This window comes from Panthera onca, chromosome B1, assembly GCF_046562875.1.
Source record: "Panthera onca isolate mPanOnc1 chromosome B1, mPanOnc1 haplotype 2, whole genome shotgun sequence".
NCBI lineage: Eukaryota > Metazoa > Chordata > Mammalia > Carnivora > Felidae > Panthera > Panthera onca.
Window position 1 is genome coordinate 187,331,988 of NC_138342.1, and position 20,781 is coordinate 187,352,768.

The following is a 20,781-nucleotide window of genomic DNA, read 5'->3' on the forward strand; positions in this document are numbered from 1 at the left end:
TGGAGAGCCCCTTGAGTATCCAGAAGAGTACCGATCAGTGACCAAACCACCCAAGATAAGGGGAATAACCATTAGAAGAGTAAAAGGAAACTGCCAGGGTCTCACACAGAGAAAGAGGTAGTTCCTGCGCTACTAGTCATACTGGAAAACATCATAATTCCAAAGCACTGGGGAGAATACTCAGAAGGGTATTGCCTTAGTGGGGAAGGCAAGGGGAAGGGACTAAAAAATACACTGACTGAGAATAACAACAGACTAGACATTGCAGAAGAAAATATTAGTGACCTTGAAGAAAAAAAGCATTGAAAATACCCTTCCCCCCGCAAAAAAAGCAATTAAGTGAAAATGCATCAGTGAACTGTGAGACAACATCAAAAAGCCTAACACATATTTCTTTGGCATCCTTGAAGGAAAGGAGAGAAAAGGGGGAAACAAAGAAATATTTGAAGAAATAATGGCAAAATATTTCCGGATTTGATTAAAACTATAATACCACAGATTGAAGAAGTTCAACAAACACAAAGTTCAAGAAACACAAAGAACACTATACCAAGGTCATCTGTTCTCACTATTTCTATTCAACATTGAACTAGAGGTTTTAGCCAGTGCAGTAACACACAGAAAAAGAAATAAAATGCATCCAGATTGGAAAGAAAGAAATAAAACTGCCTTTATTTACAAATGACAAAATGGTCTATGTAGAAAATTCATTGGGATCTACAAAAACACTACTAGAACTAATACATGATTTTAGCAAGTTTGTAGGATATACGATCAATATAGAAAAGTCAATGTTATATCTATAGACTAGTGATGAACAATTGGAAACTGAAATTTAACAAGGACTACAATTAAGAATAGCATCAAAAATATGAACTACCTAGGGACAAATACCTGTACAATGAAAACCACAAAAGACTGATGAGAAAAATAAATAAAACCTGAACAACAGTAGAAATGTACTGTTCTATGGGTCAAAAGACTCAATACTAAGATTTGACTCTTAATAAATACAGGTATAGATTCAACATAATATGAGAAAAACAACCAAATGAGCTTACAAAAAAAATCCAATAGGTTTTTTTTGTGTGTCTAGAAATTCACAAGCGGATGCAAAAATTTATAAAGAAATTCAAAAGACCTAGAATAAAAATTATTTTTTTATTAAAAATAATAATTTTTTTAAAAACTTTGTAAAAAGAAGAACAAAACTGGAAGATTTTTACTACCTAATTTCAAGACTTATTAAAAGCCATAGTTATCAAGGCACTGTGTTATTGACATCAAAGTAGACAGATAGATCGGTAGAACAGAGTAGAGTCCAGAAATAGACTCTTATATAAACAACTAATTTTTGCAAAAGATGCAAAGATCACACAGCAGAGAAAGAAATCTTTTCAACAAATGGTACCAGAATAATTGGGATATAAATATGCAACAAAATAAATGTTGATACATATGTTGTATCATATACAAAAACTAAAACACATCATAGACCTAAATGTAAAATCTAAAACTGTAAAACTTCTTTAAGAAACTTAAGAGAAAATATTTGTGACCTAGGCTAGGCAAAAATTGCTTAGACGCAACACCAAAAAGAAAAAAGACAAAAACAAAAAAACCAAATTTGCAAATTTAACTACATCAGTATTAAAAACTTCTGTTCTTTAATAGGACCGCTGAGAGAATGAAAAAATGAGCCACAAACTAGCAAAAAAATATTTGCAAAATATATACCTGATAAAGAACTTCTATCCGGACTCCAAGATGAATTCGCAAAACTCAGCAGGAAAACAAAACAACCAAACAAAAATTGGGTAAAATGTTTTAACAGACACTTCACCAAATTTGTACAAATGACAAAGAAGCCCGTAAGTAAAAACTCAATATGGTAGATCATTAGGGCAGTGTGCATTAAAACCACAAAGAGAGACTACTTCCCACCAATTAGAATGAATAAAATTGAAAAGACTGACCATACCAAGTGACGGTGAGGAAAGAAGTGACTGGGAATTTATACATGAGTGGTGGAAATAAAAAAAATGGCACAGCAACTTCAGAAAACAGTCTTGCAGTCTTCTAAAAAGTTAAGCATACACATGCCATATGTTCCAACCATTGTATTCCTAAGCATTTACCCAAAAGAACTGAAATCAGATGTTCACACAAAAACTTGCGTATGGATGTTTAAAAAAAATTTTAGCAGACTTAATATATTAGAGTCGTTTTAGGCTTAGGTTTGGGTGTTGAGTGAAAGGTTCAGAGATTTCCCATTTACGCCCTTCCCCTACACATACATAACGTCCCCCATTAACAACATCCGCTACCAGAGTGATATATTTGTTACAATTAATGAACCTACACTGACATCATCATCATCACCTAGAGTCCATAATTTACATCAGCTTTCACTCTTGGTGTTATACATTCTCTGGGTTTGGACAAATTATTCTGACATGCGTCCACCATTATAGAATCATATAGAGTAGTTTTGCTGCCCTAAAAATCCTCTGTGCTTCACCTGCTCATCCCTCTTTCCCACATCTTTTATATTTAATATCCCCCAAATGGAAACAAACCAAATATTCCTCAACAGGTCAATAAATAAACAAACTGGCATATCCATGCGGTGAAATACAAGCAGCAATAAAAATAAATGAGCTACTGATACACTCAACAGTAAGCATGAATCTCAGCGTCATTATACTAATATGTGAGAGGAACTAGAAAATACATATTGCATAATTCCATTTACAGAAAACTCTGGAAAATGCACATTAATCTACAATGACAAGCCAGAAATCAGTGGGTACCTGGGGAAGGAAGGACTGGGGGCTGGGGGTGCAGGGGCAGGAAAGAGTGACTACAAGGAGGCAAGAAGACATTATTTGTTGACTGTGGTGGTGCTTTCATGGATGGATGCAAACAGCATAATGTTTCAAACTGCACACTTTAAATATGTGCAATTTGATGTCAATGGGTGCGCTTATAATAGCAATTGTACCTCAAAGCTGCTCTAAAAAAAGAATATATGAAGATCTACATCCTAAAAATAAATTTGTGTTAGAGCCAAGTCAATCCTAATTAATATTTATTGAGTTCTTATTTTTTTCAAGGCAGTTTTACAATACATTATCACATTTAATTGTCATAACACATCATAGGAAAAAGATACTGCTGTCCTCATCTGGTAGATAAGAAAACAAAGCTCAGAACGGTTGGGTAACTTCCTCATTGTCATAGAAATGGGTAGTAGCAGTTTGGTTTTGAAGTCAAAAGCCAAAAATATTCTCTCAGTACATTTCACTCTACCAACAATTCCTCCTCAACAAATAATTATTAAATAATACTAACTTACTACACGTCTTGAAATGCACTAGCCTCTCAACTGATAGAAGGCAAGTTCAAATTTCAACATTTATAACTCAAGCATACTTTTTAGAAATTTATCATGGTATAAAAAGTCTCCCATGTAGCAGCATGTTAGAAATAAATTTGCTAATAATTACAGTGATTTAGAAATGGGATGCTTTTAATGGGGTTCCTGGGTGGCTCAGTTGGTTGAGTGCCCAGCTTCAGCTCAGGTCATGATCTCACAGTTCATGAGTTTGAGCCCTGCATTGGGCTCTGTGCTGACAGCTCAGAGTCTGGAGCCTGATTCAGATTCTGTGTCTCCCTCTCTCTGCCCCTCCCCTGCTTGCGCTCTGACTCTCTCTCTCTCTCTCTCAAAAATAAATAAACATTAAAAATTTTTTTTTAAAGAAATGGGATGGTTTTCCTATGGGTCAGCAAGTTAGTTTTCTTTCTCAGTAAGATACTAAGGAGAACACAAGTGGATATCCGTACCCAAAATAATGAAGTTGGACCCTTACCTCATATCATATGTAAAAAGTAACTCAAAATAGATAAAATCTCAATGTAAAAGCTAAAACTATAAACCTCTTAAAGAAATCATAAGGGTTAAATATTCATAACCTCAGATTTGGCCATGGATTATTAGATACAATGACTTAAGCCTACCTCATAGAAATATTTATTACAATCTAAAGGTCCTACATGAGGCAAGATGTTAGAAAGAAATTTGCTCATATTTACAGGTAGTATTTGGAAAAGGAATGATGTGTCATGAGGTAAAAAAGTCGTTTTCTTTCCCTACAAAATGGTTTTCCTAAAAGAAATTAGTAAAACAATCCAGAACTTTGTACTATAGTCCATGACCTTTGAGCTCCTGAAGGTTTCAAACTAGAGGATTAATACCGTCCTTTTCTACTTTCCTTCTCTCCATTCCAATCTGTCACATTAGTTGTAGGAAAACAAACTATTGAAATTTTGAGCCAAGAAAGTAGTTGCTTCCAAATTATAAGAAGTTTGCAAACTATTCCATGTGTTTGCACATTTTATTTAAAGAAATGAAATTTTCTAAAAACTCCACATGGCCATATTGTCTAGCCTTATGGATCTCCAAACATTTCATTAGTTGCAAATTTTGTAATGGAACAAAACTTGTTTTGTTTCTCTTTCACAAAGAAAAAGAAAGAAAATTAAAACAAAAGGTTGAACCCCTTTGCAGTTCTTCACTTACACAGATACAAAATCTCTCAAAAGGACTCTTTGTCAGCCATTTCTAGGGTTGCAATCTCTGCCCAGACACAGCAATGTTTTGCTTACATTAGCACGATGTCCTGTAATACAAGGCCTCTGACTGCTTTGGATAGAGATCTAAACCCTAGAAAAGATTACATGGGAATGTTTCATCAACTCACAGTTTAAATCAAAGATGACTAACAGAATCCTCAACGTCTTTCACTTTTAGCTTATTCCACAATTGTGTCCTTTAATCCCAAAGAATCTCACTGAACATGGCTATTTTCTGGCAACAACATCTTGGTCCACTGTTAGATCCTCAACAGCACAAAAATGCTGTGTTGTTCTCAATAAATATGAGATACATTTATATGAAACAAATATGTGCACATATGAGTGTATATGTTTTATGATACACAGAGAGACACAGAGCTATGATAGGAAAGGTGTGGGTTTGGGAATGGAGATCGATTCTGAGGTAGGCATACGGATGCTAAATTTACAGATTCTACAGATCCAGATCAGGACTTCTATATGTTTCTTTACTCAGATGGCAATTTAGAGATCTCAGAGTCAAACTCCCATTAAATATAGGATTTCCTTCTTCAGTCTCCCTAATCTTGGCTTGAACACTTCCCATGCCCGAGCGTGTGTTATTCCAAAACCCTTTCTGAGACAGCTGAAATTTATAGATTGTTAATTACTATAGTTAGGTTGAAATCTGCTTCGTGTTTTCTGCCCGTTGGCCTTCTATCAATCGCCTAAAACAAAAATGTCTAGTCTTTTGTGGGTGGGGAAAGAAAGAGACAGTCTAGTGGAAAGAAAAGTTTTGTTTTGTTTTATAAAGCATGTCGTACAGTAAACTAATGATGAATAGGTTATGAACTAATATGAGGAGGTGCTTTCTGAGAATGATGACAAGAAGGACATGCTTCATTAAGCTGGATGTGCCACTTTCCAGGCTCAGGATCTCATCTATAAAATAAAATGATTTAACTAGTCAAGGGTTATAAGCACAAATGTTTTCAAGAGGCAGAGATGAAACATCAATGAACAAAAGATAATAGGAAGGTTTGGCGATGGTGTTCAACTGAAAACTACTGCCCTCTAATGACATTCATATCCAATTTAAAAGTTGTTCTACTGTGAGTCCAAACAGGCACATCCACACCATCTGACCTTGAGCCTACCCTTCTCTACCTTGTACTAGCTGACCGACTTTTCAACCTATCGCTCATGTTTCTTTCACCTATAACATCTACAGTTTTATGGTTAACTGACCCCTCACCATACTGGTCTCCTCTGACCATCCGCTATTCACAGTTCACCTGCACCTGCGTTGGCTTTCTGAGATGTGTGCGTTGTCCGTCTGTGCATTACCCATTCTTTTCGCTTTTGCGCACTCCAGCACTTTGGCTCTTAGGGCATATGGTTTCCATCCTCCGGAAGTTTCGTTGTCACTATGATGTATAAAACAGGAATATCTGTGTTTTGACAGTCTCAGGAAGATTCCATTTACCCAAAGGTTTAAAGTCAGAAAGATGACATTCTAGGCATTACCCACGACAGTGGGCAGGATGAATTTTGAGGATCAGGGTTATAGTTTTCGTGTCCTATAAACCCCCTTCATGTGTTAGCTTTCCAGTTATGTTTCCCCACACACACTGGTATCAAATTAAAAAAAACAAACATATGAAATTATCGCACTAATCCCAAATCTGTGATTGATATGTAAATATCTGCCAAACTGTCTGTGACCATGTTTGTATTTATTTGTGAAAAATAGTTGTGGTGTGCAGTAAATAGTGCCGGCCTTGAGGGAATTAAAAGATACAAGGTCCATGGGGCGCCTGGGTGGCGCAGTCGGTTGAGCGTCCGACTTCAGCCAGGTCACGATCTCGCGTCTGTGAGTTCAAGCCCCGCGTCGGGCTCTGGGCTGATGGCTCGGAGCCTGGAGCCTGTTTCCGATTCTGTGTCTCCCTCTCTCACTGCCCCTCCCCCGTTCATGCTCTGTCTCTCTCTGTCCCAAAAACAAATAAAAAACGTTGAAAAAAAAAATTTAAAAAAAAAAAAAAAAAAAAAAGATACAAGGTCCTTCTCTGCCCCTTGGCAGATTGATCTTCCGCAAGAGATTGAATTTTTTGGACCCTAGTCCCTAATCCATAAAATAGAAAGACTGATGCACATCTGCTTGGAATTGGAAGTGAGAAGGCAAATTCCAATTGGAATTGGAAGTCATGGGATTGCTGCGAGAATGCAAATTGAGATATTGAACTTACCCTGCAAAATACAAAGAATTATATACAACAACCTGTAATTAAAATTAATTTACTCGACCCCTGTTTCTGAGATGTAGTAGGTTGTGAGGGACCAATGCTTCTGTGGTGCCAAAGTAGAAAAAGAAAGATATCCTCAAAGATAAGAGATGTGTAAAGACATCAGAGAGCTGTGGAAACGACAAAGAGTAAACCGACTAAAATTCCAGAAATATTATAAGGGATATCTGGTGACCAGGGCATTTGCTGCTTCTAGGCTCAGGCTGAGGATAGCCGAGGGTCCGATCAGAGATGTTTAGCACGGGGAAGAGAAACCAGAAGAGCATTTAGCAGTTGTATGGTGCCAGAGGACAACATGGAAACTTGGGGGAGCTGCAGATACACTGCTGTTTTACATCCTAGGGCCTTTGCTGAGTTCTGAGGTTTGGCAGGAGGGTGTAGAGCCAGGGCCCAAACTCCTAAAAGACGGAATGAGATTCCCCGCGGTTTCATAGGGCTTAGGAAACACACGGGCCAGGGGAGAGAGCTGCCTCACGTACATGACCAGTCCTGTCCTTAAGATTGCTGCGGTCTCTCCAAGTGGCCCGGGAAAGGTGGCTTGAGAGCCGGACTGGGAATTTCTAAAACACAGAGCTGGATCTCTTACAGTCTTTAAGGAAAGACGGAAGAGAAGGGAAATTAACGGCCTTTCAATCAAAAATACCGCACAACTACAGTCAAGGAATGGCAGCAAGCAGGATGTCATTAAATTTTATTGACATTGCAACCCATTCAGCCCCAGTCCAGTGCAATCTCTGGGTTCAAGTGATGCTCCCCTTAGTCTGTCTCTGTCTGCCTGCCCTTCGGTGGAAGACAAAGGCATCTGGGACTTCTAGGAGTGTTTTCATGATAGTTTAGAGCATAAAATAAGAAATTACTAAGTATATAGGAGCCAAGATAATATGACCAATAATCAAGAGGAAAAAATAAATCATTGGATGCAGAACCACAGATTTCAGTACTGGAGTGGACAAATACTTTTAAATAACTATAACAAAGTGTGCTTTTTAAAGACGAAAATGTATACAATAGAAATGCATAGACATATTTACCAAAAACCACGTACATTAATGTCTAATAGCAGCACTATTCGTAATCATTAAAACTGGGAACTACCCGCAAAATGGTTGAATGGAAAAATAAATTGTGGTATGTTCATATAATAAAATACATGCAGCAATGAAAATAGATAATCTAAAACTACTTCTAGTCATATAGATAAATCTAACAAATACAGTGCCCAGACCCAAAAGAATACATTCTCTATGATTCAATTTATACCAAGTTAGGAAAAATCACAAATAATCCATAATGGAGAAATAAGGAATAGTCGTACCTTAGAAGTGGGAGAAGCATCTGGAAAGAAACATAAGCAGAGCTTCCAGATGCTGGTAATGTTATGTCTCTTGATGGGGATGCTGGATACCACAGTGAAAATTTGTCAAGCTGTTTACACTTAGATTATGTGCACTTTTCTTGTGGGCTACAATAAAGAGTTTTCAAAAACTAAAAAATACATAATTAAATTGACTTACATTCTACAAAAATTCCCAAACTGACTATGTAGGCACAACCTCATTACCCAGAGAATTGACTTACAACCTATTACACGGGGGGAAAAAGAATTCATCGGGAACAACTTTTTCCAAAGGCAACATTGTGAGGTTTTTTTCTACCAAAGCCAATCATTTCTCCAAACCACATGTCACACCTCCCTCTTAGTTCTTATTATTTGATAAAAATCTCTAGTAATTCCCTTCCCAAAGATGTTTTCTTGTGCAGGGTGTTCTTATTATTTAGTAGTAAAACACTCCTTTAAAACTCTTCGAGTTCTACAGGAAATCCCAGCCCATGGCCAAATGTGTTGGAGAATGTCTCGAAGGCAAATGGCAACACAGAGATGAGTTTTTCTCCAAAGCATTTCAACTTAGTCATCTTGCCTGGCACTGTAATCCTCAACTAAAAGCCTCTAACTAAAAGTCATCCATTCGTCACATCATGAAAGGATGCTGTTATCCCCTTGTAGTTGGCTTGGTCTGGATCTGCGAGAACTTGTTGACGCCCTGTCAGAATTCTGTACATCCCTTCCTTTCAGGGATGTACCACCCTCAACAGGGACAAAACTTACTTACTCACTTGTGTATGACACTATCGTTAAAGCTGGAAATGCTGGCAAACTAAAAAGATATTCACAGAAAAATGTATTCGCGCAATAGCTGTCCTATAGCTATGACCATATACGTGTTTTTCCAGAAAACACTACGCATCTCAAAACACTGCAGTGTAGCTTCAATGGAAAATGTGCTTCCACAAAAAGCAGTCACACGAGGATATTCTCAGACTTAGTGAGCACAGGAGCCATTTTTCTTTACAGTGCTCTAAAAACCTTATTTCTTAAGTTTGTCACATCCTAGGCTAGAACAAAATGTAACAGTGTAAAGGATGACTAGGTTGCATTATGTACTGCGGGATCTGTATTCTATTAGCAGGGTCCCTGCCAGGCGTTTCGTAATTAAAACTCTATTGACCCATCTCTTTTTCCTCCAAAGCTGAAGAAGATTATTTAGTAGGTCACAAATTTAAAGGTCATCAGATCTAAGACTGTACAAATGAGCATAGTGCTGCCAGAAATGCCCTCAAAACAAGCATCGCTATGATGAGATCAGAAGCACAAGCAAGAACAAATACTGAGGACATGTTCCATATTTCTAGTTTCATCATTAGATGAAAGCACTTTTTTATATCCAAATTCAAGTTTAGGCTCACGTAGTTTAAAGACCATGTCCATGATTATGTAAATATAATTAACAAACAGTGTCCATTACTGTGTAATCTGTGTTGTCTTTTTTTTTTTTTTTTTTCTTTTCCATTATAAAATCTGTCTTGGGAACTGAATGCCAAAATCATAGTTCTTCTCTGTAGCCGCTACAGGGATAAATCCATGGAAAATACATTCTTTAATCTGTCTCCCATTAGCAGGATCATCAGCAGATTTTATAAACAGCAGTTATAAACTTGTTGGCCAATTCCTTTTCTTCCTTCTGTATGTAAAAAGATCATTTATCTGTGTCCTCAATCTTAAAGTTTTCAAATGCCAAGCCTCATTTGACAGAAAAGACATATATTGTAAAAAATCCTTCCTTATGTCTCAAAAATTTAATTTTCCCTTGAGCCAGAACATTAGGCCTGTGGACCTTGGAGCAGTCTTCAATACCTGACACTTCAGAGAATGAAGGAAAGTGCAAATGGCAAGAGTTAGATAATTTGTTGAATGTTTGCGAGTTATCTTTTTAACATTAACAAAACAAGTTGGACGACCTCCAGAAAATGTCCTTTGGAGATAAGTCTAAGCACAAAAAAAAAAAAAAAAAAAAAAAAAAAAAAGGATTTTTGCTCCCCCGCAAAGAAAATAAACACTTCACCCTAAGAAATAAAATTCCTTCTAGATCTCTAGGTTTTTAGTGCATCTGAATCGGTCATAACTTCAAATGCACTTTTCTTCTGTGTCCACGATGGAGTCTGCATTAGGCTCCTCTATGTATTTTAAAAGATAAAATAAAAGATAAAGTAAACTATAATCTTGATCTAGCCTCTGCCAGATTCATCCAAAAATTAATCTTGGAAACTTCAAGACAAAGCATAGATACATTTTTTTTTTTAATTTCAGACTAAAATAAATGGCCATTTCTCTCTGGAATACATTCATGGGGGCATATAAAGCATATCAGACATGTAGTATTTTAAAACCCTGAAGATTACAGGCCCTCCTTACAAGGAATGATTATTTTATACAATTGAATAATCAGTGTTGTAACAAAAGTTAATTGGAAACAAATTAAAGATAGAGTGAACATTTTTAATTTCAGACAATGGAACAATTCATCCAGTTTCTTTAAAGTGAGTTGCCAACTTTAAATGAATTGTGAGGTTTTTGTTGTTGTTGTTGTTGTTTGAAGTAACAGGAATACAAAGTTCATGTTTAATGTTACAGTTAATGATTGATTTCTGACCCTGACAACTAAAATCCTTTTCTCTGTCTCTCTCTCTCTCTCTCTCTCTTTTTTCTCTGGTGCTCAAGTTTTCTTTGGTCTTCAGCTTTGAAGTGGTTGCTTTATAAAACCAAGTAAAAATGCACAATGCCTCCATTAAGTATTGAACCTCCTTCTGACAGATTTCTTTTGTTCTACATAGGACAATCCATTCTTTTCCCTCATTAATTCTAATAAACTCAGACAGGTGGCTGGCCTTCTCAAAGGACTTGCTTTAAAAATATAACAAAACCTGTGTCTACACATATCAAATGAAGGGGAAAGTTAAGCTCCCTTTTGTTGAACTCAATTAGTGTGGACTGCCAAGCTCAATTATTTAGAGGAAGAAAAAAATATTTTCTTCACACAAGTAAGAATTGGCTTGAACCATCCAGATTAGGGGTCAGCAGACTATGACTCACAGGCCAAACAAGGCCCGCTGCCTGGTTTGTTTTTTTTTTATAAATAAAGTTTTATTGGAACACAGTGTGTTCATTTATTTATGCGTTGTCCAAGGTTGCTGTGGTAGCATAGTTGAATAGTTGTGACAGAGATCAAATGGCACATAAAGCCTAAAATATTTACTGTTTGGACATTTGCAGAAAGAAATTTGCCAAATCCTGAGCCAGATAAATATCTCAGCTCTCCACGTCAATCTTGCCTCCATAGAAGGAGCCCAAAACATGGGAGAATAACCCTTTGGGCAGCCTAAACTAACATTATGTTTTATGTTGAGTTTCTGTAAATCTTTATTTTAAAGAAGATGAGGAAGCAAACCATTTCGATCAGGACTTATTTTAATAGGCAATTATATCTGTTGGACTCTAGTTTTGCTGTAGCCTCAAAGGGCATATGGAAACTCTCCCTGTAAACTGCAGCTTACTGAGTTAAAGGCGTTTGTTGGTTTGATATGTGTGGTTTTCTCTTTAATTGCTGCAGGGATTTGGATTGAAGGTGTATTAAAATTTAAAATTCCGATCATTTTGCAAACTTGTCATTATGCATGCTATAGGCAAGTTAGTAGATTTAGTTATGCCAATGATTGCGAAAAGATACATTATTGCTGCATTATAATGCATAAACAGGTTTTATGTTCTTCTGCATAATATTAGAAACTCAAATTTATGGAGTCACAGAGCTGTGATCATCATCCAGGTTTTAAATAAGGAAGCAATTGGTGATTTATATCACACATAAAGAAGTTTCCTTGTCAAGGTGCTTGCTGATCCATGGCATATAATTTGGATAAATGAAACAAACCTTTGATGGGATCATTAGGAATTATTTGCATTCATGGTTTTTTTAGAAGTGTTTTTTTTTGTGTGATTGTTAATCTCAGGTGGCACTTACCTCTTCTCAACAAATCTTGGTTGTTCAGAAAATCCATCTGAATAGCTTTTACGTCAAAACTTTTAAAATTTAAATGTGTATGTGAAGATCTAGGTGTTGTGTATCAGCAGTTGTTAACATTATAATAAGACAACACACTGGAAGTTATGAGCCTCCTAATGAAAAAACACAGCTTTATCCATTAAGAAGTCTAGCCAAAAATACTCCTCCTCCTCCTCCTCCTCCTAATAATGATAGAACCTAAATCTGATCTAAACTCTAGATACAATTACCAATTAACAGAAAATACAGAGAGCAAAGAAACATGCTAAATCACACTATGAGGCTACAACTCCCAAAATCCAGACTGGGAAAAACTATAGGATAATGGCCTCCTAGTGCCCTAACCAAATAACTGTCAAGGAAAAATAGTGAGGTGTAATGGAACCTACAGATTAATAAAATCTTAAACATATTAAAATCTTAAACATAAAATCTTAAACACAATTGTATGTGTTTACCTTATTTGGGTCCTGACTCAAACAATTAAAAATCAATTTATGACATTTAAGAGGTAACTACAAATTTGGGCCCTGGCTAGATATATATAGGGAAAGAATTACTGTCAGTTTTTAAGAGCTAGCTGTAAGTTTACTGTAGTTATGTGGGGTTTTTTGTTTTGTTTTGTTTTTAAGAATCCTCATCCTTAGGGGAGCCTGTGTGGCTCAGTCTGTTGAGCGTCCGGCTTCAGCTCAGGTCATGGTCTCACGGTTCGTGGGTCTGAGCCCGGCATCAGGCTCTGTGCTGACAGCTCAGAGCCTGGAGCCTGCTTTGGATCCTGTGTCTCCCTCTCTCTCTGCCCCTTTCCTACTCTCTTGCGCTCTTCTCTGTCTCTCTCAAAAATAAATAAATATTTGTTTAAATAAGAGTGCTTATCTACAGGGATGCATGCTAAAATCTTGAGGTTAAAAAGATTTGTTTTAAAATGATAAAGGGAGAAAAATTAGTTAAAAGTAAAATTTTTGGGGTGCCTGGGTGGCCCAGTTAGTTAAGCCTCTAACTCTTGATTTCGGCTCAGGTCATGACTTCATGGTTCGCGAGACAGACCCCATGTTGGGCTCTGTACTGACAGCACAGAGCCTGCTTGGGATTCTCTCTCTCCCTCTCTCTGCCCCTCCTCTGCTTGCTCTCTCTCTCTCTCTCTCTCTCTCTCTCTCAAAATAAACAAATACATTTAGAACAAATAGGTAAATAATTTAAAAAATAATAACAGAAAGGGTTAAGAGGGTAAAATGAAACCAGATTGCGAGAGATCATGAATGTGGACACTGGATGATCAGTACATTGGGCTCACTGTGCTGTGTCTACTTTTGTAGCTGTTTAAAATTTGCATAATAAAAAGGTAAAAATATATGTAGGATACCATATAAAGTAAGACGCCTCTTTATGACTAGTTTTACTAATGATTAGCGATAAATAAAGGAATAGATATAAGTGATGGTTTTGGGCATGAAATTAGTTCTGGTACTTGCTTAAACAAAAAAGAAGTCACTCTCTGGTTAGCCGTAATAAACAGTTATTTTTTTAGAAAAAATACATCCGTTTAGGTTGGTTTACCAAACTTCAGGAAATAGAGGATTTGTGTTTTTCGGCTCATTTGCAATATGATTTGTAGTTTGTTCTTAAGACGGAATCCTTCACAAGCTTCTACCTAAATTGTCTTCAAATCACGCTGCTTCTGGGTCCACCGCGCATCAGGCAGGCTAGCTGAAGTTGGGCAGTGCCGAACTCAGGCTCTTTCTTCTCCGTTCCTTCCCCGGGAGGGGTCGGATTTCTCTGTGGGAGATTTATGCAGGAAACACAAACAGAGAGCACCCGCACAGCTCTATGCCCCTCACTCACGTCTGTCTTCAAATGCACCAAACATTTATCCCCGCGCCCCTTTCAGGCTGCCGGGTAAAGCTTACCTACTGCGCGAAGCTCACTGCCGTCTCCCAAGTACAGGTTCTGGGGAATGCTACAGACTGCATTTGCAGGGTAAAATAAGTCTAAAATGACCACATGCACACAAAGGGATACGTGGACGTCGGTAATTCAGTTCATATCTAATCAAGTCAACTAAGCTGAAGGGGTACATTTTGAATTCTTTCAGAAATGTCCTCTTTTGACAGACTTGACATGTAGGGACATGAAAATCTTTTCACCGCGTCCTACAGGTTTTACTCATTAGCAAGGAGAGAGTACGCATGTCTTTCTTTTTCCAGTTTTTTTCTCTCCTGTGACCATCACTTGTGGACTTCTCCACAAAGCTTCATGGTCATAATTTTTACTGTTTAAGTTTCAAATGTTCTTCTAGAAAAAAATCCAGCCAAGTTAATGCACGTGAAAACCTAATGTTTTCTGTGGCAGAGCGGTAAGCGGCCGGGGGGCCAGCTGCTGAGTCCGGGCACCTCGGACCCCAGCGGAGCCCTGGTGCTCGGGACCTCACCCGGACTTAGAAGCGGGTCTTCCTTCTTCTGGAATCTCTTGTCTCCACACCATCCTCTACAGAGCCAGTGGAGTGATGGGCACTTGCCCTGATTAAAACCTGTCATTGTCGGGGCGCCTGGGTGGCTCAGTCGGTTAAGCGTCCGACTTCGGCTCAGGTCACCATCTCGTGGTCTGTGAGTTCCAGCCCCGCGTCGGGCTCTGTGCTGACGGCTCAGAGCCTGGAGCCTGTTTCAGATTCTGTGTCTCCCTCTCTCTCTGCCCCTCCCCCATTCATGCTCTGTCTCTCTCTGTCTCAAAAATAAATAAACGTTAAAAAAAAATTAAAAAAAAAAACCTGTCATTGTCACCCCGTGACTTACAGTTGTAGCTCTGCCCACAACTACTCAGACTCATCCGTCACCACCCTCTTCCCCGCCTCTGTGCTGTGTATCATCTCCTCCACCAAGCCTGCCCCAGACATGCCATGCTGCTTCTCACCTCTCCGAAAGCCCAGATCACTCTTTGCCTGGAATCGATACACACACCCACACACACACTGCAAGCACATGGGTCTGCTTCACAGACACGTAGCATTCCTTCAATACCCTTCTCGGAAGTAACAATCTCTGGTCCACGGACCCTTTACTGTCATCCGTAGGCCATCGCTTCCTACGCTGCTGGTACATCACACTGTATGGGAATTTTTTCATTAAATGTCAGCCTCCTATTTTATGAGATCCTTTACTTCCAGCCACTGTGTTTACCTTTATGTCTTTAGCCTCCAGCCCAGCGTCGGGTGCACATTACACCTTCAGCAAGTGTTTGTTGAATGAATAAATGAATAATTTGAATGCTGTAGCTTACCTAGCAAATCCCTGGCTAAGATCTTCTGTAATAGTTCCATCAATTATTTAATAAATGTTTGCTTAGCATTTTGTGTAAGACACAATGCCCACCGTTGTTGTGGTTTACAAAGCTGAGCAGTGTGGTACGGTCCCTGGGCTGCTGGAGGGAAGATAGCTAATGTACACGTGTCACTGTATTCAAAACACAAAACACAAAACGCTACACGTTCCATAAAAGAGCGTAAGTGAATTTTTGTGCAAATTAGACAAGGAATAGGGAGGAGGTGCCAAACTTTTTAATGAGATGGAAAGCGTTTAATCAAAACAAATTGTTCCAAAGCTGTTGAATGACATTCATATTTTTGAATGAACCTTTGTTTTACTAGCCTTTCAGCTAACGTTTGAAACGTCTTTCTTATAGCTTAGAAGTATAAAGCTGCAGAAATACTAAAGATGTTAGAATCCAGCTGTCTTATTTTCTAAAGAAAAAAGCAGAAGTAGATCTCAGGGCTTCTCTCTCCCATTCTATAACTCTTAACACAGTGACAAACTGCCCCAGATTTTAAAACTTAATTCTGTCTATTGCTATTTGATTTGTGGTAACTGTAGACACAGACCCTAAAATGTGTTTGGAAAAAAAAAAAATTGAAAGACAACGTTTTGCTCATATCTACGCTGTATAGGATTATTGTAAACTCATTTCAAAATTTGCTTTTCTGTATTGCTTTCTTTTAAGGACTATTTATAGATAAAAATTAAGATGAATACAAAATTATATATAACTTAACTCTGGCAATAAAATAACTTTAAAGTTATTTGAAATATGGATGGTATGTAATGTTTTCTTTGTTTCTCTATGGACTTTGAAGCACTTGGCAAATGATAAATCCATATGGACAGAAAATAACGTATGATTTTATATCATACAAACTGGTATAGTTGATGTTGGCAAATAAAGCTGATTATTAGAGGTGTAGAGAGGGTAAATGTTGGATAAAGATAATAGTCAAGGGGCGCCTGGGTGGCTCAGTCGGTTAAGTGGCCGACTTCGGCTCAGGTCATGATCTCGCGGTCCGTGAGTTCGAGCCCCGCTTTGGGCTCTGTGCTGACCGCTCAGAGCCTGGAGCCTGTTTCAGATTCTGTGTCTCCCTCTCTCTGACCCTCCCCCGTTCATGCTCTGTCTCTCCCTGTCTCAAAAATAAATAAACGTTAAAAAATTTAAAAAAAAAAGATAATAGTCAAGTGGAAACCGGAAAGGAAGTGACTTACTTACCTATTTGATATGAAAAATCATCTGTCATATTCTTGAGAGTATTTTCCAGTATCTGTTGCTAAGTGTGTCCCCTTTCAGAGAAATCTGGAAATAAATACTACAGTTCAGTTATAGGTTTGTCTACAGTTGTGGCTGCCAACTTTCAACTTCATAAATTGACAGAATTTCAAATATAAATTTGGGGATTAACATAGAGTCATCAACCTTTAAAGCTCTTGTCCAGTAAGAATATTTTTTTAAGTTTATTTATTTATTTTGAGAGAAAGAAAATGAGGGAGGGGCAGAGAGAGAGAGAGAGAGAGAGAGAGTCCCAAGCAGGCTCCCTGCTGCCAGTGGAGAGCCCACTGAGGGGCTCGAACTCACCAACCGTGAGATCATGACCTGAACCGAAATCAAGAGTCAGACGTGTAACTGACTGAGCCACCCGGGTGCCCCCAGTAAGAACACTTTTTAAAAGAAAAGAAAAAAATCATTGTAACAGTGACCATATTTCAAAAGAATGTTCTAATACCAAAATAGTGGGAAGGGTACAATATCAGAATAGAGAACAATATTTCAGGAAGAAAAAATGATTGTAAGGGCCACTATATTATACTAATTTTTCTCACTTCAGAATGGACTGGTGATGCTTTTAGCTCATTTAGTAACTAGGAACCACCAGAGGAAGGGAGGGAAGACCAAAAGGATTCAACGAAAACTTAATAAGAGTACAGAAGTGGGGAAAGAATATCCTATTTGTGAAAAGGCTTATTTCCTAGAAGTAAACGTCAGTTTCTTATTTCCATGTCTCCCCTTTGCTCCAGGCGCCATAGCCAGTGCGGCCAACTCACTGGGCTCTCCTGAAACTCTCACACTTAGCTTCAAGTTTTAAAGAACCGCAGAAGTTTCTGAGCGTATCGTAGTATTTATTTTAGAACGTTGCTCATATTCTTGGCAAGTAATAAAACAGGACCTAACATATTTGGGGCTTAATAATGCCGTAGCCTTCTTTGAAAGGCTTCTAGTCAAGACTTGGAAAATGGCCTTCCTAAGATCTTCTCAAGATGAAAACTGCTGGCACATAATACTTGACCCCAGAAATCAGTAACCTTGTTCTCAGCGGAGCCCACATCTACCTGCAGCCCATATTCTTTCAACATCTGCAATGTCACCTGTAGGCAAGGGCCGTCCTAGGGCACTGTCAGTACCAACATGAGTCCTGACCTACAAATGGCTTAAAACCAGATATGCACGCCGAGGCAACAGAGACTCAGAGTGACTTTTTAAGAAGGAAGGCGTGATTGGGGCGCCTGGGTGGCGCAGTCGGTTAAGCGTCCGACTTCAGCCAGGTCACGATCTCGCGGTCCGTGAGTTCGAGCCCCGCGTCAGGCTCTGGGCTGATGGCTCGGAGCCTGGAGCCTGTTTCCAATTCTGTGTCTCCCTCTCTCTCTGCCCCTCCCCCGTTCATGCTCTGTTTCTCTCTGTCCCAAAAATAAATAAATAAATAAAAAAAAAAAAAAAAATCTTATAAAAAAAGAAGGAAGGCGTGATTATGAATGTTCGTTAACAGCACTGCAAACTAGTTCGGAAACTTACCTTGGGATTTAAGTCCAAACACCACTTCAGTGTTGGTCATTGTTGTGATGTTTCTAAGCCATGATATTAGCTGATCATAAAAACAACAATTATTACCCTATATAAAAAGCAACATGCCAAAAGGAAGAAAAACTGTTGAGGCTATGGCATGATTGAAAAACATTGGGACTACATAGATAAGCCTCTTCTTGCATGGTGTTTTTCTAACTTTTAAGTTTCCGGCTCTCCTTCCAGCTCTGCCAGTGTTTAGCAACGTACAGGTTTAGAAAAGTAGTATGGTGTATATGGAGCCTTTCAAGATGTTAACATAAGGACAGTGAACACACCCCAATGACCTCAAAGAATAATATGACCAAAGAGACACTAATAATTTACAGGTCATGCACACGTAGTCACATATTGCATACGAAAGAGCAAATCTAAAAACTGTTGTTAGTAAATTGTTGATATCTAACTCAATAAATCTGAATTTTGGAGAATGATCGTGGTATAAATGTTAAATGTGTGTTAGTGAGAGATCTGCCTTCACATCAAAGCCTTTCTGAGTTAATGATAGTGGCTATTACATTCCATATATAATGTCAATGTCTCGAGAACACTTTGGCAGAAATAGTACCATTTAACTTAGCCCACTTTTTGTCCTTCACACATCCTCTGTTAAGAAATAAATTATTGTGCTAAAGAAAGGAGTTTGTGATATTAAATTAACAGATATAAGCTAAGCACTTCAGCTGGAAATGCCACCTTTGGAGTTATATCCTTTATAAATTGTTATTGGAAGTTCTGAAAAATCAATTTTAACCTTGTACAGGAACTAAAAGCAAAATAATCATGAAGTATGTGGAGACAGAAAGGAACCATAAGCCAAAGAATAGAAAAATGTGGACTTTAGGTGGTGAAAACAATAAATCCTAGATACATTGGTCCAATTTCAATAGTAAATCAGTTTTTGATTATTTCATACTCTATACACTTTTCTGCCATTATTAAAACAATAAATAACATCCGAGAAGCAAAACCTGTGACTAAAAAACCCCAATTTCACTAAAAGGAGATAAAATCTTATGCTTTAAAAGCGCAGGCAACTATTTAGCCCCAATGAACGTATGGTGTTCCATACTTCATGCTTAGAATTCACTTAGCCCTCAAAAGAGAATTTAGTTATGGTGTAAGACCAATTAATGACTCATTGGTCCTCCCTTATTTTCCTACAGACAGACACCCGTTGAAGTCAAATCTCAGGCTGAAGACTGAATTTAGTCGGACAAATCGGGACTCACATCTTTAAACCTGTCTCTTCACCCAAATCATTAGGACAATGGTCCTCACCTGCCTCATGTGGTTAATCAGAAGATTCAATGAGAAAATGTATTTGAATGCTATCACATATTAAGCATTCAAAAGAACCAGCAGTAGTAGCATTAGGAAAAGTTGTAATATTAAAGTACATGAATTAGAACAAGGGAAAAGAACTGAATTAAATATTTCATGGCATTAGGCATGATAATCTGATTCATCATTCTCAAGTAGGATGGTGTTGCCGATGGAATTTGAATAGTCCGTGCAGAAGGAGATCTTGCAGCCCGTTCTTATTAGGAATGTCCTTACTACTAGGATAGAAAGAATTGAAGCCTGTTGGCCAAAGCTGCTTCTTCCTTTGAGAGTGGTCGCCTGGCTCTGCCACACCTTGCTTGTTTAAATTCCATTTTTCCAGGCTTCCAATATTGCCCAACCTCTCTTGATCATATCCTTGCGATTCTTCCCTTGGATATGCTAACACGCTCAACCCAGTTACAGTCTTACAGACCCACAAGTCATTCTTCCTTCTCCTTGTGATCTGAGATGATCAGTTAAGGAACTGATCTTACGGTTTAATTTTCTGAAGGACAAACTTCACCTCTATTCCAAGTCGAATGGGACACCACCAAGAATAATCAAACAAGAACATCTGCAAAATGCAGTCATTTTTTTTTTTTTTTATCTTCGTGTGGTATGAAATCCAGCTTGACTCTAGGTTGTGTTAAACCTAGGATTTGACATGTCTGGGCATATCTGGAAGACGAGTCAGGTCAACCTGGCAAGACTCTATTTAAATGACAGGTGGGAAGGTTCCTTGAAATATATCTGTCTCGAGGGAGGCTTTACTCAAGATACACACGTTTAGTGAAAGGACGGCAGAGTGCCTTGCAGAGGCGATTCTGAGCACAAGATCGTTTCTGTCACTGACATGTTCTTGAGTATGTGTCCACTATGCTTAAGTTCTAGGAAAAGGAGCTGAATTAAAACCGGGAAGAAGACCCAAAAGAGCCATATATTACAATCCCACCAAGAACAAAAGCACTACTAGGCTAACCGTCTTATCA

At 38.2% G+C, this 20,781-nt stretch overlaps 2 long non-coding RNA genes across 4 annotated transcripts in view; one reads left to right on the plus strand and one right to left on the minus strand.

Annotated features, from left to right (window-relative positions):
- LOC132691565 (uncharacterized) overlaps nucleotides 1–19,905 on the plus strand; it is a 78,727-nt gene extending 58,822 nt beyond the window's left edge. For all 3 annotated transcript variants that reach the window (XR_014137559.1, XR_014137560.1, XR_009615861.3), the window contains one exon: nucleotides 19,633–19,905. This is a non-coding gene — a long non-coding RNA (uncharacterized LOC132691565). The remainder of the gene's footprint in view (nucleotides 1–19,632) is intronic.
- Nucleotides 5,873–8,370, minus strand: LOC145715419 (uncharacterized). The gene is made up of 2 exons (XR_014137558.1): nucleotides 8,236–8,370; nucleotides 5,873–6,044 (listed from the first exon to the last, which is right to left on the minus strand). It is a non-coding gene; the product is annotated as an uncharacterized LOC145715419 (long non-coding RNA).
- Nucleotides 19,906–20,781: the final 876 nt, after the last annotated feature.